This window comes from Sarcophilus harrisii, chromosome 3, assembly GCF_902635505.1.
Source record: "Sarcophilus harrisii chromosome 3, mSarHar1.11, whole genome shotgun sequence".
Taxonomy (NCBI): Eukaryota; Metazoa; Chordata; class Mammalia; order Dasyuromorphia; family Dasyuridae; genus Sarcophilus; species Sarcophilus harrisii.
This window is the reverse complement of record NC_045428.1, coordinates 251,872,904-251,883,013: the sequence shown is the minus strand read 5'-3', so window position 1 is coordinate 251,883,013 and position 10,110 is coordinate 251,872,904.

The following is a 10,110-nucleotide window of genomic DNA, read 5'->3' as shown; positions in this document are numbered from 1 at the left end:
TCTGTCCATATTGGATTTTTGCTCAAAGATGGCCAAGGGCACCATGCATAAAGCCTTGTGTCCGAGAAAGTGCTTTAGATTCTTAAAGACTGTTAGTCAGTCAAGTGCAAACTGTAAAGTTCCATTATGCTGGAAGTGGCAATTGTCTCAGCAATAATACAAGTCAACTTCTGAGGGCCAGCCTACTTTTAAATACACAGAAACTGGCCACTTGGTGTTCAAGTCCTTGATTACAACAGAATTCTTGAAACACAGGGATTAGCAGGGTTGGTTTATTGTATGTCCTATGCAACAACATTTTATCAGTTATTTGGTCTTGTATTGCTCATGATATACATATGCAAAAATGCCACTATGAGGGTAATTTCAGTTTCTCTACAAATACCTTTTGCAAAGAAGGAAAAGAAACTTCATCAACTCAATTACCTTGAAATTTATATGCAACATTTATTTTGATATCCAGCAAAATAGTGAGAATAGAAAAAAAATAGGATCAGGAATAAGGAATGAGAAGCTAATGGCTGTTTATGCCTATGTCTTGAATACTTAAAAACATTGGTAGACTGTACATGATGAGCTTTACAAAAATGAAAATTTTGTTTTAACAAGACTATACCTTGTTATGTGTGGGTGTCAACTCTGAATCAGCTCTGTACAGTCTACCAATTTGTTATTACAAAGATTAAAATGAGCACAAAGCAAGAAAAATAAAAATAAGAAAATAAGTGGTATCCAGTTGTAACAATTGTTTCTAAGAAATCGTGATAAAATTTACAGTGAAAGGAAGGACACTAACAATTTCATACACAATTTTAACTGATACAAATCAATTCATTTTACAAGGAGAATATAAAACTACTAAACCAGCAGCAAATAGCTGGCCTATCTATCAAGCAGGAAGATACTGAAACCAATGACAGAATTAGAATATCAACTCATTTATTATGTCCCGTTTTCTATGAATAATTAATTCAAGGAAGTGGTTACATATATCTAACTAACACTATTCGAAGTTATGTAAATGGGGTTAATTCTGGTCCAGTGGAAATATGTCCAAATTCGGACAATGCTACAACTGCTCTGTAAGACTTATTTTCACTAAGATCTAGATCTATGATGATGACTGAATGGATGATTATAAATCAGTACTTCAAAGAGAAGAGAAAAAAGTATAAAACTAGGATAAGGAAAGCTTGATTGAGGGATCCAAATAAGCAAAATCATACTAAAGGGATCTTAAGAATAAAATAGGAGAAGGGCAGCAAAAGGAGGGGGAGGGATGGAAAAGATCTGTGAAACTATAATGAAAAACTTCTCCATCTAGCACAGTGGAGCCACTCTTTGTTAATTCTAGAATCAGAGTTCAGGATATACTTCAGAGAGTAAATGGCACTAAAGAAAACAAAGATGGGGGAAACGTGTTAAGTGAAGTGTAGACAGGATATGCACGACACAGTTGTGAGGATGTTGAAACAAGAACAATTGTTGATCTGCAATTCTATTTTTCCCATTATAAAAAAAATTATGAGAAGCATTAGCACAATTACTGAAGATATCCTCTTCATCATCATTGATCCATCAAATTGATGGTATTTATTAGTAGAGAAAAGGCAGGCTTTCACAAGTGAGTCCAAAAAATAATGTGTATATAATATATACATGTACTTAACATATAATTTACAGAAATATGTAGAGGAGACTCCAGTCGTTATTTACATTTAAAGAATTGTCACCTAAAAGATGTAGCAACAGAATCTTGTTCAGTTCTTTTCAATTCATACCAAAAGTGATAAAAGGGAAAAAATGTGCTTAACCAAAGATGTATGTCACTGTAATAAGAGAAAGGAAGAGAACAAGCATTTATCAAGTGCCAACTATGTATGAGACACTGTCCTTTGTAAATATTACTCATTTGGTCTTACTTATTTTTATAATAATACTTCATAAATAATTCCATTATATAGAAAAATCCAGCAGAGAATCCAAGTTAAAGAGGGATTCCCTAACAATAGTGAAATCCTTCCAAATTGCACCAAGCCCTAAAATACTAGATAGTCTCCTGAAAGAGACCCACCACCATTCACAGGAGTTTAGCCTAAGCATCATAACACCTGGAACTGGCCTCTAACCTGTTGGTGACTAGAGGCCAAACGGCAGGCTGAGAGTCAGGACACAAACAGAAGTTTAATTTCCAAGTAAGGAAAATGATGTTTGCAAATAGAAGCCTCATCTCCTATAAAAGGGACTTAAATGTTGCTAAGGTTGGGACCACTTACATACAGGAAAAGGGTTGGACCACAACAATTTCTCTTAGGTCTAAAGACAGTTTTCATGTTGGCATTTCATGAAATAAAGCAAGTATCCTTTGGGTCTCATGGAAATAAACACTGTTAAGTTTGAGGGCACAGAATAGGAACAATGGGGCGGGCATTGTGACCATGGGATGGATGGCTCTGGGAAATAGGGTGAGCTAAATCAGCGAGCATCTGGTGCTGGCCCAAGCAGAAGGCGAGGTTCCCAGGTGCAAGAACTCTTTCAAGCTCAGGCTCAGCCTGCTCACTGGGTTTTACTAAAGACCGTGCATTAGTATTTTTTACACATTAGGAAACGGGTCCAGAAGGGAAAAGTAGCTTGACCATGGTCCAACCTTTCTCTACTCAGCTTCCAAAGAGATTCTCCTGAAGTGGAGTTTGGACCATGCCATACTTCTCTACTCCATCTATAGTGACTCTTTATCACCTCCAGGATCAAATATAAAATCTTCTATTTGACTTTTAAAGCCCTTCACAACTCGGCCCTTCTCCGTCTTTCTAAGTCTCCTTACATTTTACTCCCCTCCATATATGCTATAACCCAGAGGCAACTGGCCGACTTCTTTCTATGTGATCCTGGATTCTGACTCGATGCCTTATCCATGTCTTCCATCTCCATACCTGGAATGTTCTTCCTCTTAAATTCTGCTCCTTGATTGCCCTAGCTTCTTTTAAGATCCAGTTCCAATTCTACCTTTTACTCCCAGTTCCCTCCACTACTAATACATTTCTCTCTTTTATACCTTCCACGTAATACAGACAGGTACATACCCACACTCTCTCACACACACACACACACACACACACACACACACACATACACATTTCCATTTGCATTATCTATCCACATATATTATATATATATATGTACTTAAGTATTTATATATCATCTCCTCTGGTAAAACCTAAACCATTTTTTTCTTTCTTTGTACCTCCAAGACTTAGCGCAATGCTTGACATACATCAAGCGCTTAATAAATACTTAATGACTGACAGAATGAGCAGATATGAGTAAGGATGGTTATGGTCTACATTGTTGAAAGGAAAATTCCAAATTGATAATTTGATTCATTTGAGCATTGCATCACAGGGAGAAAACATGAGAATGTGATCTTTTGTATTGTAAATGACTTTGAATCTTCAGCAGTACTGAGAAAGCATTTCTGGATCAGCATGCTTACAAAATACTCGGATAAAAGCAAAAAAAAAAAAAAAAGCCTGGATGTTTCTTCTAGGACTCCTAACCTAGTTTATCCAAAACAAAGTTATCAAGTAGTCAAAGGAACAATGTGAAAACCCCTCTTCAAACAGAGGATGGATGGTGGAGCCAGATAGACATAGTCAAGTCAGAAAGGCAGGCAAGGGTGGGGAGTAAGAATAAGCTTTGTTTGGGGTATACTTTTCATTATAGCAAACTCCCCCTGAAAACTCCCAAATAGAGCTAAAAGATGCACTTTATTGAATCTAACACACGGATCAGTTCTCTGCCACTTGTGCTGATTTTAGCCTGGCGGTTAACCCAAGATAACAGGAGTTCTCCACCGGCGAGCACCCCCCACCCATATATGGAACCATGGGTTACATATAGCAAGTGGAGATATTCTGAATGCTGAGGTGAGTTCCTTCACCTCGGCAGGGTGCTGCCCACGGATGATGAAGGTGATGACGATGCCGGAGCGCTCTCACTGGGAGGCTCCGAAGGACAGAGTGGGCTGGAAGATATAAAGAGAAGGTCTAAGAGCCTTGCTGCCTTAGCTGCTGGGGTCTGGGACGTCTGGATCGCGGCCCAGCGCCGGGCCAGGAAGCCGAAGGGCTCCCATCTGAATTGTCTCAGGAAGATTCTGAAGCTGGCCCGGCAGGAGGAGGGAGCAGACACCCAGAGCCAGAGAGCTGAGGAGCTGGCCAGTTTTACAGAGAAAGAACAGAGGTGGGTCCGCCCCCACAGAGGCCAGAAGAAACGATCCGAGGGCTCCCTCAAGGGTGTCTCTGAAAAACTCTGGAATCACTTATCAGACGGGAGAGCCTGAGACAGCCTTCCCCTTCCCCCGCCCCTCAGCCTGGCACCCCGGTGTCAAACAGGGGCTGCTCTCCAGGAGCAACGGGATGGCAGCAGCTCACAAGGAAGGGGATCCGGGCCAGAGACTCTGCTCTGCAAATGTTCGTAGGCTATCTGTGCCTGGGCCCATCCGCGGCAGGTGGGCACACTGTACCCTGACATTGGGATGCAGTCCTCTTCAATTATGAAGGACAATAACTAGAATAACAATAGCTGGTGAGGAAATACAAGAAGAGGTCCCCAAGAGTTGTTTGGCAGACCCCCAGGAGGCTGTGCACCAGGACAAGAAGAGGCCCTAGGCCCATATCAAAGGCTCCCCACCCCTAAATCTGACCCATTCCTGAGCACTGCAAGCTCTTGCAGGAGGCAGGAACAGGCACCAGCTGGCAGCCTTGGCACTCACTACCCCGTTCTGTGGACTGAAGAGAACTGACATAGCCTGGAGGAGAGGAGGAAGTCCAGAACTCAGCCACAGCTGCAGGGTAGCTCAGACCCCTCAATTCCAGCTTCAATCCTAATCTTCAGCCTGCAGAGGGATAGCCGGGCCAGAGCCCCAGGCTCTGCAATTCTGTCTCTCTGACCCAGCAGAGTCTCCTACCTGAAGTCTCCTACCTCCTGCTAAGGGCCCGGGGAGACTACTGGGACTCACACCAGCAGGGCAGCAATCAGACCTTTCCCTGGATCGAATCACTGAAAGGTTACACGTTCCTATTCCTGAGATTCTGAGGTAAAACAACATTCAGTACCCCAAGAAAGCAGCAGCAGGACCAGCCCTAGACCTTCCCTCCAGAAGAGTGCCTATTTTAGTCTTGACATCAAGTCTGAAGTCAGGAAGTTGATTGGAAGAATGAGCAAACAAAAAAATTAATCCCACCCTAAAAAACTACTATCGAATAGTCAAAGGAACAATGTGAAAACCCCTCTTCAAACAGAGGATGAATGGTGGAGCCGTAGGAGACATAGTCAAGTGAGAAGGACAGGCAAGGGTCAGGAGTAAGGATAAACTTTGTTTTGGATAAGCTAGGTTAGAAGAACTAGAAGAGACATCCAGGCCTTTTGTTTTGCTTTTATCCAAGTATTTTGTAAGCATGCTGATCCAGAGCTGGAAATGCAGGTTGCAAAGTTGTACATGAATCTGATTTCCAACTCTACAGGAAAGAGAAAAAGCTATCACAAAACTGTTCTATGGAGCTCCCGCACCTTTTCTCAAAGGCCCTTAATTTTAGATTCTTGTGAGTCAGCTATTAATTTTTATATACAATACAGCAGGCTAGTTAGGTAGCTGAGATCTAAAATGTTGCAATGTGGTTAAGATTAATTTTTCTTCTTAAAAGTTCCTTATGCAAACATTTCCATAGAAGGTAGATTGTTGTAATGAAATATGAAGTAAGCCAAAGCCTTTGTAATTTAAAACTGATGAGATTTTAAGTTCAGGGGTAAGAAAAAATTAATTACACGACAGCACTGATCCTTACAGGATATGTGGCACCAACATCCTCCCAGCTATATTAATCAGAAGGCAATTAATTAAAATGGATGTTCTGCCAAGATTATTACACCTGTTGCTGATGATCCTCTCTGAAATTAAGCCTAATTTGTTCAAGAACATAAATCATGATGTCAGGATTCGTGTGAGAGGCAGGAAAGTCAGTTGCACAGGAATAATCTCCCCCTGACACTGAAGGAGAAGATTCATATAAAATTGGTGGGATAGTATGGTGGCATAGTTTGTGGAAAGTTTGATATTCCTTGTGTAGTGGTGTTTGTCTATACTGTATTCTTACAGAAATAATTTGGCAATGGTTTTTGTTTTCTTTGTTTTTTGTTCTCTTTATTTCTGAAGCAAGATTCTGGAGGTCATGTGAATGCAATTACAGATAAAACCAAAAGAAATCAAAATGTATCAAAATGAAATCTCTATCAATGTCTCTCACCAAGTCAAATTTTCTTAAAATGAGTCAATCAAGTAACAGCTGGTCATGAACATTAGACACTTTCTGTTGAAATTTGTTTTCCAGGGCATGAAGAACTATAGTCAGTAATCATCACCTATTCTGATCCCGTAAAGCATCAGTAGTTGTAACCAGAGGCCCCGCCCGTCATAACAATTGCACAGAGTAAAATTTTAAATAGAGTAAATCTTGAGCCAAGAAAAATTAACACAACCCGTGATATAGACAACCTGATACAACAGGCTGAGGGAAAAGGGAGAAAAGGATGGAGTCAAGCTGGAGAAATGAAAGTCAGCATTTTTGCCCAGTTCCCCGACGCCCCTCTTCCACAACCCTACTGACTACACCACATTGTGATTAGGAAAGCTCCACGGAGACTTGTCTTCCCAGAGTAGCAGCAGGGGCAGCTGCAGCAACGGCGATGGCCAGGAGCTGTATCTGGTCACCAGAGCTGGAAGCACTGAGGAGAGAGAGATGCGGGCAGCCCGGGGCCGGGACTGGGAACACGAACCGGGCGCCTCTGGCAGCTGTGACCCAGTACCATCCTGCGGGAGTACCGTTCCGGGCCAGTCCCCTTATCCTGAGAAAGGAATAAACGACACAACTTAGCCAGCCGCGAGGCTCTGAGCCCAGCAGCAGAGAGAGAACTCACTTCTAACCATGCACGAACAACCTGGGCAGGAGAACCCGATCAAAGGGCCGGCCGTTCGGGGGCTCTGCACCTGCCCAACCTCCCGCGGGCTGGCGGTACCTGAGTCCGGCCGCAGTTCACTGGCACTCAACCATCCACCGGATCTAAACGTGAACCAGGAGCTGGCAGAAGCTCGCGGGTCCCTAGACGAAGCTGTGAACGCGGCACAAGCTCGGCCAGATGTGCTTTCGCCTCTCCATCCCCCAAAGAGAGGAAAGTCCGATACAAACATACAAAGGCAAAGGCAAGAAGTGGGCTAGAAGAAGAGAAAACAAAACAAGAAGTACACCATAAAGTTACTGTAGTGACAGGGAAGCTCGAAACATAAGAGAATGATATGTAAATAAATACCTCAAAGCTTCAGAGAAATGGGCAAACTGGGCATAGACACACTGCAAATTCTTAGGAGAATTTTTTAAAAAGAGAGAGATTTTAAAAAGAGAAAAAATATTCTTAAAACCAAATAAAAGTATTAGAAAAAAAATAGGAAAAGGAAGATATCTAGCCAAGAAGTTTATTTAAAAAGAATTAACAGTTTGAAAAGCAGTACAAAATATTTTTTGAAGAAAATAACTCCTTAAAAATTAGAATTGAGGGGCAGCTAGTTAGTGTAGTGGATAGAGCACCAGTTCTGAAGTCAGGAGGACCCGAGTTCAAATCCGACTTCAGACACCTAACAATTCTTGGCTGTGGGACCCCCAATTGCCTCAGGAAAAAAAAAATTAGAATTGGCCAAATGGAAGCTAATGACTCTATGAAACGTAGGAAAAAAAATAAAAACGTCAAACGTATGAGAAAATAGGAAAAAATGTGAAATATTTCATAGAAAAAAAAATGGCTGATCTAGAAAAAAGATCAAGAGATAAGCTAAGATTCATAGATCTACTTAAAAACCAAAATAAGAACCTACACATGATTTTTTTTAATTATAAAGAAAAACTTCCCAAATATCTTAGAGTGAAAAGACAAAGTAGAATCCATCAGTCACATCTTTTTTTTTAAGTAGTGTTGGTAATCTTCCTACTTTTTTTTTTTTTCATTTTATACCTTTTTATTGACAAAATATATGCATGGGTAATTTTTCTTTCTTTTCTTTTTTTTTTTTATTTAATAGCCTTTTATTTACAGATTATATGCATGGGTAACTTTACAGCGTTAACTATTGCCAAACCTCTTGTTCCAATTTTTCACTTCTTACCCCCCACCCCCTCCCTCAGATGGCAAGATGACCAGTAGATGTTAAATACATTAAAATATAAATTAGATACACAATAAGTATACATGACCAAAACATTATTTTGCTGTACAAAAAGAATCAGACTCTGAAATATTGTACAATTAGCTTGTGAAGGAAATCAAAAATGCATGTGTGCATAAATATAGGGATTGGGAATTCAATGTAATGGTTTTTAGTCATCTCCCAGAGTTCTTTTTCTGGGTATAGCTAGTTCAGTTCATTACTGCTCCATTAGAAATGATTTGGTTGATCTCGTTGCTGAGGATGGCCAGGTCCATCAGAACTGGTCATCATATAGTATTGTTGTTGAAGGTATATAATGATCTCCTGGTCCTGCTCATTTCACTCAGCATCAGTTCGTGTAAGTCTCTCCAGGCCTTTCTGAAATCATCCTGTTGGTCATTTCTTACAGAACAATAATATTCCATAATATTCATATACCACAATTTATTCAGCCATTCTCCAACTGATGGACATCCATTCAGTTTCCAGTTTCTAGCCACTACAAAAAGGGCTGCCACAAACATTCGTGCACATACAGGTCCCTTTCCCTTCTTTATAATCTCTTTGGGATATAATCCCAGTAGTAACACTGCTGGATCAAAGGGTATGCACAGTTTGATAACTTTTTGAGCATAGTTCCAAACTACTCTCCAAAATGGTTGGATTCGTGCATGGGTAATTTTTCAACATTGACCCTTGCAAAAATTTCTGTTACAACTTTTCCCCTCCTTCCCCTCCATCCCCTCCCCTAGATGGCAGGTCGTCCCATACATGTTAAATATGTTAAAGTATATGGTAAATACAATATATGTATACATATTTATATAGTTATCTTGCTGCACAAGAAAAATCAGATTTAGAAAGAAGGTAAAAATAATCTGAGAAGAAAAACAAAAATGGAAGCAAATGATAACAGAAAGAAAGAATGAATGAAAATGCTATGTTGTGGTCCACACTCATTTCCCAGTGTTCTTTAGCTTGGTGTAGCTAGTTTTGTTCATCATTGATCAATTGGAACTGATTTGGATTCTCTCATTGCCGAAGATAGCAATATCCATCAGAATTGATCCTCATATAATGTTGTTGAAGTCTATAATGATGATCTCCTGGTTCTGCTCATTTCACTCAGCATCAGTTCATGTAAGTCTCTCCAGGCCTTTCTGAAATCCTCCTGCTGGTTATTTCTTACAGAACAATATTATTCCATAACATTCATATACCACAATTTATTCAGCCATTCTCCAACTGATGGGCATCCACTCGATTTCCAGTTTCTATCCACTTCAAAAAGAGCTGCCCCAAACATTTTTGCACATGTGGGTCCATTTTCCTTCTCTAATAACTCTTTGGGATATAAGCCCAGTAGTAACATATCAGTCACATCTTGAAGGAGACTCCAAAATGAAAATTCCCAGGAATAGTGTAGCCAAAATCCAGAATCCCCAGATCAAAGAAAAAAATACTATAAGCAGGAAGAAAGAAAAATTTCAAATACCAAGAGCCACAGTCAGGATCACAAAACTTAGTCAGTTACTATGATGAAGGAATGGAAGATATGGAATATGATATTCCAGAAAGCAAATGGTCTAAGATTAAACCTAACAAAACTAAATATAATCCTCTAGCAGGAAGGATATTTAATGAAATAGAGGACTTTCAAGCATTCCTGAGGGAAAAGACCAGAACTGAATAGAAAATTTGATATTTAAATGTAGTACTCAAGAAGCCTAAAGAGGTAATTATGAAAAAATTCATAAAGCAACTAAACAAGGTTAAACTGTTTACATTCTTATATGGAGAAAGGATACACACAATATATAACACCTCAAAACATCATCACTAGGGCTCTGAGAGGGAAT